Source organism: Pongo abelii, chromosome 5 (genome assembly GCF_028885655.2).
Source record: "Pongo abelii isolate AG06213 chromosome 5, NHGRI_mPonAbe1-v2.0_pri, whole genome shotgun sequence".
NCBI classification, from domain to species: Eukaryota; Metazoa; Chordata; class Mammalia; order Primates; family Hominidae; genus Pongo; species Pongo abelii.
Window position 1 is genome coordinate 37,109,466 of NC_071990.2, and position 12,676 is coordinate 37,122,141.

Genomic DNA, 12,676 nt, shown 5'->3' on the forward strand with positions numbered 1-12,676 from the left:
GCGCCCTCTGGGCCTTGTTTGTAGCAGCGGGACTATAAGGGGCTCCTCTGAATTCTGTTTGAAGTCAATTCCTGGAACATCAGATACTGTCAGTCAAAGATAAATACAAGAACACATTCCTCTCTGCCTGTTACAATTTCCCCATGGCTCAGAATCAGCTGGACTGGGTTCTGCCTCCTGGAACAGGCAGCAAGGGACAGAGGCTGTAATTCCTCTGACTGCCAGGAACAGCTGGGTCCGGAGGCCCCACTCCACGGAGAATAATTCTGTCTTCCCTTCCTGAGGATGCAAAACTGAACTCGGAATCTCTATGTTCCCCATGCCCCATATACCTGGCATAAACAATGCTCAAAGCATGCTTGTGGAATATGTTCTCCATTCATTCCAGGAGTGTTTACTGAGCATCTGCTGCGTGCCTGGCACAGTTACAGGGCCTTTGGGAAACCTTGTTCATAACAATAATTAGCATCGTTTTATTTTCAAAGATCTGGGCCAGACACCATGCTCACTTTTTTTTTTTTTTGAAATATTAGTCACATACCATAAAATTACCATTTTAAATTGTATAAATCAGTGGTTTGTAGCATATTCACAGGGACCGTGCATGATTTTAAATTCTAAAATAATTTTATAAGTGAGATATTATTACTTTTAATGGGAAAAGCCGCAGTTGCCTTGCACCAACCTAATATTATCTACATTTAATAAGTAAGGAAGCCAGTGCCCAGAGAGGCTAAGTAACTTACTCATCATCACCCAGCTGGGGACTGGCATAGTGAGAATGTGAAACAAGGCAGTTGAGACCAAAGCCTGACTCTAAGCAAGAGGCTTCACTCTCTCTTAGGATAGGGCCAGACCATGGAAAATCATCCATGAAATGAGGCCTTTTTGGGAAAGGCAAAAATAGCGAGCCATTGCAGGTTGTTGAGCAGGTGAGTAGTAAGATTGAAGTTCTACCCAGTAACCTTGCAAAGTGACAGCATTTGGAGTAGCAGCCCCAGGGTCTCTTGTAGACACTTGTCTGTGTCACTCCATTCCCTTTTAGTCGTTGCACTTTCACTGCTGGCTATTTGGCAAAAAAAAGAAAAAGAAAGAGAAAAAAGAAAAAAATGTATATATATGACACATGCTGTGTGCTGGGTGCAGTACTAGGCTCAGAGAATAAAAGGCAAAAAAGACACAGTATCTATCCCCAAAGAGTTCCCAGGCTACTGGGAGCCCCAGGACATGAAGAGAGAGAAACTACAGTGCAGCATGAGGAATGCTGTTGAGGTAGGTAGAAAGGGCTCTGGGAGTCCAGGCACAGTGGCTCATGCCTGTAATCCCAGCACTTTGGGAGGCTGAGGCAGATGGATCACTTGAGGTCAGGAGTTTGAGACCAGCCTGGCCAACATAGTGAAACCTCGTCTCTACCAAAAATACAAAAAACTTAGCGGGGCCTGGTGGCAGGCACCTGTAATCCCAGCTACTTGGGAGGCTGAGGCGGGAGAATTGCTTGAACCTGGGAGGCAGAGGTTGCAGTGAGCTGAGATCGCACCACTGCACTCCAGCCTGGGTGACACAGCGAGACTCCATCTCAAAAAAAAAACAAAAAAAAAAACGGCTCTGGGAACAGAGAAGAGTGACCAACGGTTCTGCCCCAGGAACGGGAAGAAGGGAGGGTCAGGGTCAGGGGAAACTGCAAAAAAGGAAGTGATACTGAGATGGACATTGACGTGATGTCTTAGAAGTTTGTTTCCCCTAGAAGCTGACCCTGAGACAAAGATTTGTATGTGAGTAGTACATTTGGGAGGTGTCTTGGTCTGTTCCTGCTGCTATAACAAAATTCTTTAGCCTGAGTAATTTAATAATAATAGAAATGTATTTCTCACACTTCTGGAGGCTGAGAAGTTCAAGATCAAGGTGCTGGCAGGTATGGTGTCCGGTGAGGGCCGGGTCTCTGCTTCCAAGATGGTCCTTGTTGCTGTGTCCTCCAGAGGGGCAAACACTTCCTCACATGGTGGAAGGCAGAAGGGCAAAAAGTGGCCTAGCTCAGGGATAATGCCTTTCATAAGGGCATTAATCCATTCATGAGGGCAGAGATGAGATGGGGAAGGGAAGGTAGACAATAAAAGGTGCTTTATCAAGCCAGTCATCACTACAGGCAACTAAGGTATAGTCCTGCTGCAGAACTCTGGGAGACTGTAGAACGCATGTCAAACTTAGGCTGCCAGAGGGGTGAGGAAGCTGGGATATGTTTATACCAACTTCTGCCAGTCATTGGCTCAGTGACTGAGGGCTGCTTTTGGAGGGTATTAATTTCCTGGCACTTCTGGCCTAACCGGCACAGAGAGGCAATGCAGGTTCCAGAAGCCAGAGAAAGCCTTAGGCAAAGAAAGGCAGTCGGGCGTGGGACTGGAGCACACCGAAGTGGGAAAAGTTAGAGGCTGCAGTGGGCACTGGCAAGGCAGCGGCCGCTACAGATGAGCTTCTGCCTGGAGGACAAGGCTGTGCAGGCATTCCTGGCAGGGAACTAGCATGAGGAAGGGCCAGAGATCTGCGACTGGGGGCTGTAGTGTGGCTGGAGCACAGGGTCAGTGTTGGTGGAGGTAGAATATGAGGCCAGGAGGCAATGAGCCATGATGCAAAGCCACAGCCTCCACTGGGCACAGAGGCTTTTCAGAAGGGGACACTGGAGGAGGGGTGGTCTGAAGGACACCCTCCCGCTGCATGGCCAACCAGAACATAAAACTTACTGATCAGGAGCTGGGTGCAGTGGCTCACGTCTGTAATCTCAGCACATTGGGAGGCTGAGGTAGGCGGATCACCTGAGGTCAGGAGTTTGAGACCAGCCTGGCCAACATGACAAAACCCTGTCTCTACTAAAAATACAAAAAAATTAGCCTGGCGTGGTGGTGCAGGCCTGTAATCCCAGCTACTTGGGAGGCTGAGGAAGGAGAATTGCTTGAACCTGGGAGGTGGAGGTTGTAGTGAGCTGAGATTGCGCCAGTGCACTCCAGCCTGGGCGACAGAGTGAGACTCTGTCTCAAAAAAACAAAACAAAACAAAACAAACAAAAAAAACACAAAAGAAAACAAACAAACAAAAACAACAAAAAAAGCAACTTACTGATCAGGCCCAGGGGAAAAATGCTCCCAGCTCTTGCTCAAATGAATCGCTGATGCTTCAAAAGCAGCCCCACAGATGTTGCCATTGGAGGAGTAGTTTCTTCTTTGAGAGATATGATAGTGCCGAGTAACCCTGGTCACTTGTGACGTCCAGGCAGGCCAGTGCGTGGGCTGGCAGGTGCTGCAGACGTGCCGTCTGTGCCTGGCAGCCAGATTAGAAACAACCATGGCCCTGGCCCACCCACCACGTAACTACCACTCGTCCCTCTGATTAAGAACGTCAAGCACGGAATGGGCCATGCCCAGAAGATCTGGAATAATCAGCATCAGCGTTTTGCCTTTGCCATCCAAGACTGCAAACATGCTCTCATCTGACCTAATCCACGGTGTTAATGACGGCAGAGCAATTTTGAGAGGCAACTCACAGCATTGATAAGGAGGGGAAAAGCACCACCGGGCTTAGGGGGCAGAGCTCCTCACAGAAGAGACAGCTGCTGTCCCCTCACCCCTCCCAAAGCACTACTTGTAAATGCTGCCCTCCTCTCCCCATTTGAGGCTGGGGATGGTGGAAGAAAAGGGCACAGAAGAGCAGAAGCGGGGTTGTGCAGGGGACAGGAAAGTGGGCCTGCCCATGCTGTACCTAGAACAAACTAGAAAAAGGCATTCTCTACTGTGGGTAAATGCAACCTTGAGTCAGGCAGGGCACAGGTTTTCTGGGCAGAATGTGGGCTGGATTGAGCCTCCACTCACGCCCTCGGCTGGGTGCCCTTGTGCACTAAACATCCTGCACCACTATTCATGGTAGCCCCGGGGAGAAAAGGAAAGACAGGGCATGGCAGGAACTGAAACCGTCATCGGAGTAGAGAGGCAGGGGAGATGCAGTGTCTGATTCCACCCATTAATAGAAATCCTAGAAGGGGCTTGGTTGGAGACCATCCAGGTAAAACCCCTTCTTTTATTGAAAAGCTTAAAGAGGAAGAGTGATGGACTCAAGGTCATCCGACTCTTCCCTTCATAAGAAACTCCATGAATAACAGTGAGGCCAGGTACCCAAGAGCAAGGAGGACCTGTCTCCAAAGGTGTGGCAAGAGGCCAGCCACGGGACTCTCCATGTCGCCAGCCCCTCACTCCTGCTGGAAGGGTGGCAGCCTCCCTGCTTAATGTCCCACCATCCCAACTAGAGCCCATGTTGCCCCTCCCTTCCGCCATGTCAAAGTGCCAGCTAGCTCAGTCCATGTTCCATCCGGGCAAGAAGCCCCATGGCCCTCCTGCTGCCAGCCCAGGAGCCCTTTCTGCCCCCAGGATCCACCCCTCCCCCCTGCCTGGCCCTGGCATCTGTCTGCAACCTGGTGGGCACTGGCTCCCTGCTCACTTCTCTTGGCCTCCCCTGCCTTCCAGCCACTCCTGCTTTTCCAAGTGAGGGAGGCCCGCCGTGCTTACAGTCTAGATACCAGAAACTTCACAGCAACCAGAGGATCCACTTAAAAGCAAGGTCAGGCCGTGTCGCTCCTCTGCTTAAGACCCTCCCCTGGCTCCCGTCTCATTCTACGGAAAAAGGACTTGCTGGGCTTTGGGCTCTGCTCATGACCTGACTTCATCTCCTCTCTCGCCCTGGCACTGACTCCATTCCAGCCACGCTGGCACCTGCCTCAGGGCCTTTCTATTTGCTACTTCCTCAGCCCGGACCACTCTCCTCTGGGTCCCTGGGGCCCCTCAGGTCTCTGCCTCGATGCCCTCTCCTTGAAGAGGCTTTCCTGGTCACACTACCCAACATAGTACCATGTTGCTCTCACTCCCCTTATGCGCCTTTTTTTTTTTTTTCATAGCATGATCCTTGCCTGTTTCTCCCACTAGGATAGAAGCTTTCTGCAGGCAAGGACTTTGTCTTGTTCATTGTTGAATCCCAAGCCCCTAGGGCAGGGCCTGACACATGGTAGGTGCCCAGTTTGTGAGGCAACTATGTCCAAATCCACTGTTGACCTCCAGAACAATGACTCCTTCATGAGGACCCCTGGTGACCATGTGTCAGTCTCAGACAGGGCCTGAATCTCCCCCACTACACACATTTCTTATCTCCCCACTCCTAAACATTTATTCAGCATCTGTCATGAATTCAGCTGTTTACTTGTTGTTTGACAACTATCACATTGTGACTTTCTGGGCCCCTGGGCCAATACCACAGAGAAGGGAAGGGATTCTTATGTGTTTACTAAGGACCCACCATGCAATAAACATGTAAGAATTTAACATCCATCATTCATTTATTTTTTATTTATTTATTTATTTATTTGTTTGTTTATTTATTTGAGACGGAGTCTCGCTCTGTCACCCAGGCTGGAGTGCAGTGGTGCAGGCTCAGCTCACTGCAAGCTCCGCCTCCTGGGATTATGCCATTCTCCTGCTTCAGCCTTCCGAGTAGCTGGAACTACAGGCGCCCGCCTCACGCCTGTCTAATTTTTTGTATTTTTAATAGAGACAGGGTTTCACCGTGTTAGCCAGGATGGTCTCGATCTCCTTTGTGATCCGCCCACCTCGGCCTCCCAAAGTGCTGGGATTACAGGTGTGAGCCACCGCACCCGGCCTATTTATTTATTTTTAAAATTTATTTATTTATTTATTTTTTTGAGACGGAGTCTTGCTCTGTCACCCAGACTAAAGTGCAGTGGCGTGATCTCAGCTCACTGCAACCTATACCTCCCAGGTTCAAGCAATTGTCCTGCCTCAGTCTCCTGAGTAGCTGGGACTACAGGTGCCTGCCACCATGCTCGGCTAATTTTTTGTATTTTTAGTAGAGACGGGATTTCACCATGTTAGCCAGGCTGGTCTCGATCTCCTGACCTCGTGATCCACCTGCCTCGGCCTCCCAAAGTGCTGGGATTACAGGCATGAGCCACTGCGCCTGACCTTATTTTTTAAATTGAATTTAATGTTTTAAAGACAAGATCTCACTATGTTGCCCAGGTTGGTCTTAAACTCCTGGCCTCAAGCAATCCTCCTGCCTTGGCCTCCCAAAGTGCTGGGATTACAGGTGTGAGTCACCGTGCCTGGCCTCCACCACATATTTAATCCTCACAATAAGCTCATTGTCCCACTTAACAAAACTGTACTCCTCTGTACCATGTGCTGTGCATAGTTCACCATAAGGGAGAGAGAGATGAGGGAGACCCAGTCTCCTTAGAAGCTCCATCCAGTGGGGTTACAGCGTGAATTTTGAGTTTATGTTCTAGGAAATATGTAGGAGAATAATGGGCATTATTTGCTCCATCTTTTCAGATAAGGACACTAAGGCCCAAAGTAGTTCGGTAATTTAATTTGCCTAAGCTCACACAGGTCAGTGGCAGAGACAGGGTGCAAACCTAGAACGATGAGTGTCCAAAGCTGCTGTCTTTGCTCCTTAGGACACTGTCTCTGCTACCCGGCCTGGCTCAGGGGCCTGTCCAGAAGCCTCAGCCTCTGCCATGGCCCAGGCCCAGATCTGAGCCCCTCACACGTCTGCAGTGCCTAGCCCAGCACCACAAGATCTGTGTCCAGGCTGTGATCCTTCCACTCTTCACTATGTCCAAGTGTAGACATCCCAGTCTGTAACCTCCCCGACCCCTGCCCTCATACACATTTAACCCAATATTTAGCTTAATATTGTCAGTCATGGGATTAGAGGCCTCAGTCCTGCAAAGGACTTTAAAGATAATCCAACTCGCCCAGATTTTACAGATCTGGGAACTGAGGTCTAGAGAAGGAAAGACATTCACCCAAAGTTGTTTTGTTAACAAGCAGTAATTAGAGCCAAGAGCTCATAGGCACGCTGATTAGAATCAGTCTCCTGGATCCTTCCTTCCTTCACCTCAGCTCCTTCAAGGGGGGATAGATTGCCTTGACTTTCTGTTGATTGAGAAGCAGAGATGTGCCATCTGTGTCATTTGGCACAAGGAAGACCCAAGTGACCTTTCATCGCCCCACCCTCACTACCAGGTATATCCACCTGGAACCAGCCCCATATGGTTGCCCCTGGGCCTTTCTTCCTGCCATTTCCTCTCTGCCCAGCCCAAATCCTAACCATGTTTCAGGTACCATCTCTTCCAAGAAGCTAGCCTGGATTCTCGCAGTCTAACCGAGTTTCTTTTTCCACTGAACACCCAAACTCTTCACTTTGGTGGATCTGTTTCCCTTTCTCCCTTGGCAGGGGATGTGCCCCGAAGTCAGGGACTGGGCCTTCTTACCCTGGTCCTCCACGGCCTGGCCTTTCCCAGCCTCAGCCTCAGCCTCCTTCTCTTTCTTTGTGCTGGGTTTAATTTCATTTAAGTACATTACCCGCCAAGCCAGCCAGTCTACTCTTAGGCCTCCTGAACTCTCTCTCTCTCTCCATTCAGTGTAAACCCATTTCCTCTTGTTTGAGCATCTTGGGAAATGGAAAATGAGTCCTCACATTTCTTCGGATGCTTAAAAGCAAACTAGGTCCCACCCTGAAGTCTCAGCCTCCCAACACTTGATGCCTTCCTGATTGGCATCAAGGGCGGAGACGGAGCAGCTGATTTTCACACGGGCGGCCTCTCCTTTCTCTCCTGCTCCAGCGGCTGTGAGGGTCACCGGCTCAAGCTGCAGAACTCCGCCCCTCCCTCCCTCAGGCCATGTGTGTAGGAGGGGAAGGGAACTGACATTTCACTCTAGCCCTTAGATTCTTTGTCACCACTGCTCCTTGGCACCTGCCTCCCCTGGCTGTACCTGTACCAGGGCAGCCTGAGAAGCCACCGAGGGTGAAACACGTCTTTTCTTTTAAGCTCTAAATTCATTTTCATGCCAAGCTGCTTGTATTTGCCTGCCTGGCTGCCGAAGGTAATTGAAACGTGCACAAAATGCCACAAGCCTGGCTTTGTGCGGAAGCTTAAGTCCCGGTGGCCCTGCCCCCAGGGCTCGCCTGCACGCTCGCATCTCCAGCAGCCCGCCGAGATTTCCTTGTGTTTTATTAGCTCTGACCCTACACTGGGAGAGGAACTCATCAGACACACTTCACATCTTGCCTCCTCCACCTCTGGCTAAGAACCGTTGCCCCGATTACGGGAAGTATTTGTTCCCCAGTTCTCTGATAATTCTGTCAGGAGCCTGCGTGAGGCTCAGGTGTCAGGCTGCAGGAGCTGCTGCTGACAGCCCCTTGGAGGCAGCTGGCCTGCGGAGGGGGCCGGCGGGGGAGTTTGCAACAGAGTGCCGCGTTCTCTGGTCTCTTTCTCCAGCTTAAAAATGGGGTTAATAATATAACCATATTACCATTCCTTCCAGAGTTGGTATGAGATTCCAATTAGATGAGGATGTGCTGGGAGCTCCCTGGGAGAAAAATACTATTATAAAATCGTAGAGGTTTAAACTAGATGCAGTTAGAATGAGAGTCTGGGCCTCTCATTCTACAGATGGAAAAACTAAGGCTTGGGAAAGGAAGTTACCAAAGTCAGACAGTGACTAGTCCTGGCTTGAAAACTAGTTTCCATATTTTTTCAGCTGGAGGGAGGAGGGGAAAAAGAATGGTAGGGAAACCATCCCTGTGTGAATTAAGAGTGCAACAGAGGGAGAGAACAGACTCCTAGCTCAGCCCCGCCAATGCCCAGACAACTAAGGCGGTGCCTTCATCTATGAAATGGACTCATCTATGAGAGGGGCATTGTGATGCCCTGTCCACAGCTCTTCAGAGAGGATTAATGGAATAATATGCATAAAGTACCTGGCACCTCGTGAGCTCCCCAAACACAAATTCCTTCCCTTTTCTTATTTGATCTTAAACAGCATCACAAATGCTTTCAAAAAGGGAAGCACAAAGGAAACATTTCCTTCGGAGCCGAATGTTGCCCCCAAAATCACGAACTTTGAACTCCCTTTCCTTTGAGGGCCTTTCTTATACAGTGAAATTGCCACTTGCCCCCATCAGTGTAATGAGAAAGTAGAAATATGACTTCTCTCTCCTCTCCACTATTTCTGCTGTATAAGAGCTTCCTCACAGGTATGCAGGGCAGCAGCTCTTAATGGAGCTGTGGCCAGATCCTCACGGAGAGGAAAGCGATTTCTATGAGATTAGCTGAGTGGTGAGGATAATACAGTTATGATCCAATAAACATCCTGATGAGGGTCATTTGTGTGCCCTCCCTCCTGCTGCGCCTCCACAGGCCTGGTTCAGGCTCTGCTTGGAAGGAGCATAGAGACAGCTGAGGCTAGGGCCAGCCAGTCAGTTTGGCCTGGGGACACTCTAGGATGGAGAAGTCAGTTGAACAACCCCAGCCAGTAAGGCAGAAGATTCAGGTTCTAACCTCTGCCCTGCCACCAGATTATTCCTTTCCTGCACCTCATCTTTCTCCTCTGTATGTCAAAGGTGGAGATCATAGGAAAAGAGCAGAACTTGGGATCCAAATTCCCCGTATTCAAGCCCCAGCCCTGCCTTTTATTAGCTATGCAAGGTCCGGCCCTTTATTCCATCCATTCAGTCTGCACAAGGCTTTGTACTACTTGCCTTTGGTCTTCAGTTTGCTCATCCAGGAATGGGCATAATAATACCAACTTCAGAGGCTGGTTTGGGGGATTAAGAGAAAAATACGTATGAGGACCATCCACAGACCATGAAACACAGAAGGGACAATAACTTTTTGTTTTCCTCTAAGGTTCCTTTTCATTGACTTTCTCTGATTCTTTGAAAATACTTGCTGGTGGTGGATGTACAAGAGGAGCTCCAAAATTACTTGTTGAATGAATGAATTCAACTCTAAAGCAGAATATTAAGCAGCCAAGAGTGAACTAGCCCTTTAGAAGGTATGCTACAGAACCAGGACCTGGTCACAGGACTCAGCCAACCTTACCATGCACGGAGGGCTCCTCCATCTAGTCCCGTAGACAAAAAAGAAGGCCGGCCAGCCTGTGTCAACGGAGCACGTTTACAGGCTCATTCTGTGCCAGGCGGACATCTCAACTCTACCGTCTCACAATCTGAGCAGTTGCTGGCTTTCCACAACCAAGAAATAGCAGGCATGTCTTAGTAACTCATGAAAGGCTTCCGCAGGCTTCTGCCTTTGAAAAAGCTGCAAGGCTAAACTGTATTCACAGCGGCCTCTAGTGGCAAATTTCCAAAATAGCATGCTAAATGGAAACTTGGCAGCTGGAGGAATCTTCTCAGAATGACCTAGATTCCCAAACTGGGGGCTAGTTCAAACCTTCCCTTAATGAATGAGCACTCCAAATTCCAGAGGTAAAGTGATTCATCCAAGGTCACAAAAAGGCCTCACATCCCTCAGTCCATAAACCTTGCCCACAACTGGCCATCCGTGGTTTCAGATGCAATTAAGGATCTTGAGTTATCCGTTTGGAAGAACAATCGGGAACCCAATCCCCAAATCAGGCCAAGCCAACCTTAGAGTGAGATCCTAACATGTTTTCTTCCCGCTTTGCTTCTCTCTCATCTGTAAGAGTGTTGCTGGAAGATCCCCTATCTTGGTATTTACCTAAAAAGTAGTAACTCACTCTTTAGGCAACATGACTCTGAGACCACAAAGTGCTTCTTTGTAGGCAGTAAACTCCACCGCTTTAACGTGCTTTTCAATGCTTCCTCCTCCACATGTCGCAAGAATGTGGTGCCAAAAGGGGCGCCAGTGATGGCTCTGACTGGCTCGAGGATCTGGGGGCAGCAATCGTGTTTGTGTAGGGAAAGCTATTTTGACATATTCTGGAGACACAATCCAAAAATACATCAGGCTGAGGACTTCCAGAGAGCTCAGTGGAAAGGCTTGGCTGCCATACCAGCTGAAGCTTGGGTTTGGAGACTTGGGGTACAGCGATTTCTACAAGAGGATCTCAATCTTTTTCTGATGGAGAACATTTTATTTGATGCATTCAGCAATAACTTCAAAGCACTACACAAGGTGCTAGGAAGACTTACAGAGGGGAGTAAGACAAGGTCCTTGTTCTCAGAGGTTAGCCCAGTGGGAGGGAGAGGCTGTGAGGCAAGAGGCTGAGACAGGTCAGGCTGTGTGTATGTCAAGATGAAGAGGCAGAAGAGGTGTGTGGTGGCTTCAAGGGCCACTGGTAGTAACAACAACTAGCATTTTGGGGGTGTTTTCTAAATGCCAGTTCCTGTTCTAAATACCTGTTCTTCACAATAGCCCTTGAGGTTTGGCCCATTATTCTCATTTTATAGTGGAAGAAACTAAAGCACAGAGAAGTTAAGAAACTTAAGTTCATGCTGCTGCTAAGTGGTGGAGCTGGGATCTGAACCCCGACAGTCAGGTTCTAGCTCTTTCCCCCAATGTCATCTTTGTTGATGCTCTTTTCCCTGCATTTTCTGTGATGTCTACTGATCACCCAATCTTACCCACCCTGGTGTCCACACAGGGTATCTCAGTGCCACACACCAGGGTCTGAAGTCCATGTTGTACTGCCGTGGGAACAGAACACTTTCATAAAGCTCAATCCCAGTAGCCAAAGCCAGCAGCTTGTTAAAGGTCATCCTGTGCTTTGAATCTCTTCACTCTTGCACCAAGACCACCAGGATGAGGTGGAGAGCTCTGCTCCAGGAGGCATAAGATTGGTTCATGGTCCTGACTGCCCTTGCTGTTAGGAAAACCCCCCTCCCCAGTTTCATATTGGACAAATGTGACCTCTAGGACGTCACTACTCAAAGGGTGGTGTCTGGACCGGCAGTCACCATCTCCTGGGAGCTGGCGAGAACTGCAGACTCTCTGGCTGAGTGTTGAGTCAGAAGCTGCTTCCTAACAGGCTCCCTCAGTGATTCCTGCATGTAGTCAAGTGTGAGAAGCCCTGGGCTAGGGCCCTTGGGCCATATTTTTTATAGTCTGTGTGCCAAGCTTCTCTTATCCATCATCCCAGGGGCACCTGTGTGAAAGCCTTTTCCACTGGCGTCTCTACTTCCAACTTTAAGCCTTCTCCAAATGTCTAGAATCTCTTTCCCTTCCCACATGAGAAGCAGCAGAGAGCTGTCTCTCTCCTGTGCCTTGATGAGCCCCCCATGGTCCTCCACACCTATCTTCAATAATCCTCATCCAAGTTTTAAACTTATCCTTGCTTTCTCCTGATAAGCCAGGAGAAAGCTCACCACCCTCACCGTGATGAGATGTAACAAAAATGAGCTATCTCTAGTATACCCCACTTTTATGAGACCTGTCTCAACAGTACTAATCCTGACAGGATGTAGACACTCATATGACCAAAGAATTAAGCAGGATTCCTTTTAGACAAGCTTCCCTTATAAGGAAACGGGAACTTCTACAACTCTGGCTAACTGGCAGAACCACAAATTGTGAAACAATTCAAGCTTCACTCTTTGAGGTCATATCCTCTATGAAAACTGGCATATGCCCACGTGACTGCCTTAGCATAGATTTGGTGTCCCTTTCCAAAAACAAGGAACTATGCCTGTGTAGCTCTCCTCCCAAGGCATGCAGAACCTTCTTGGCTTCAGAGTAGCCATGATATGTTTCCACCACGCCTGTGCCCTGGATGAAAGTGGAGATTTTCAGGATTACGATTCTGAGAGGTCAGTGAACAGGTGCTATTCCTTGCTCTCAGAGGCAGATCCAATTATGTCC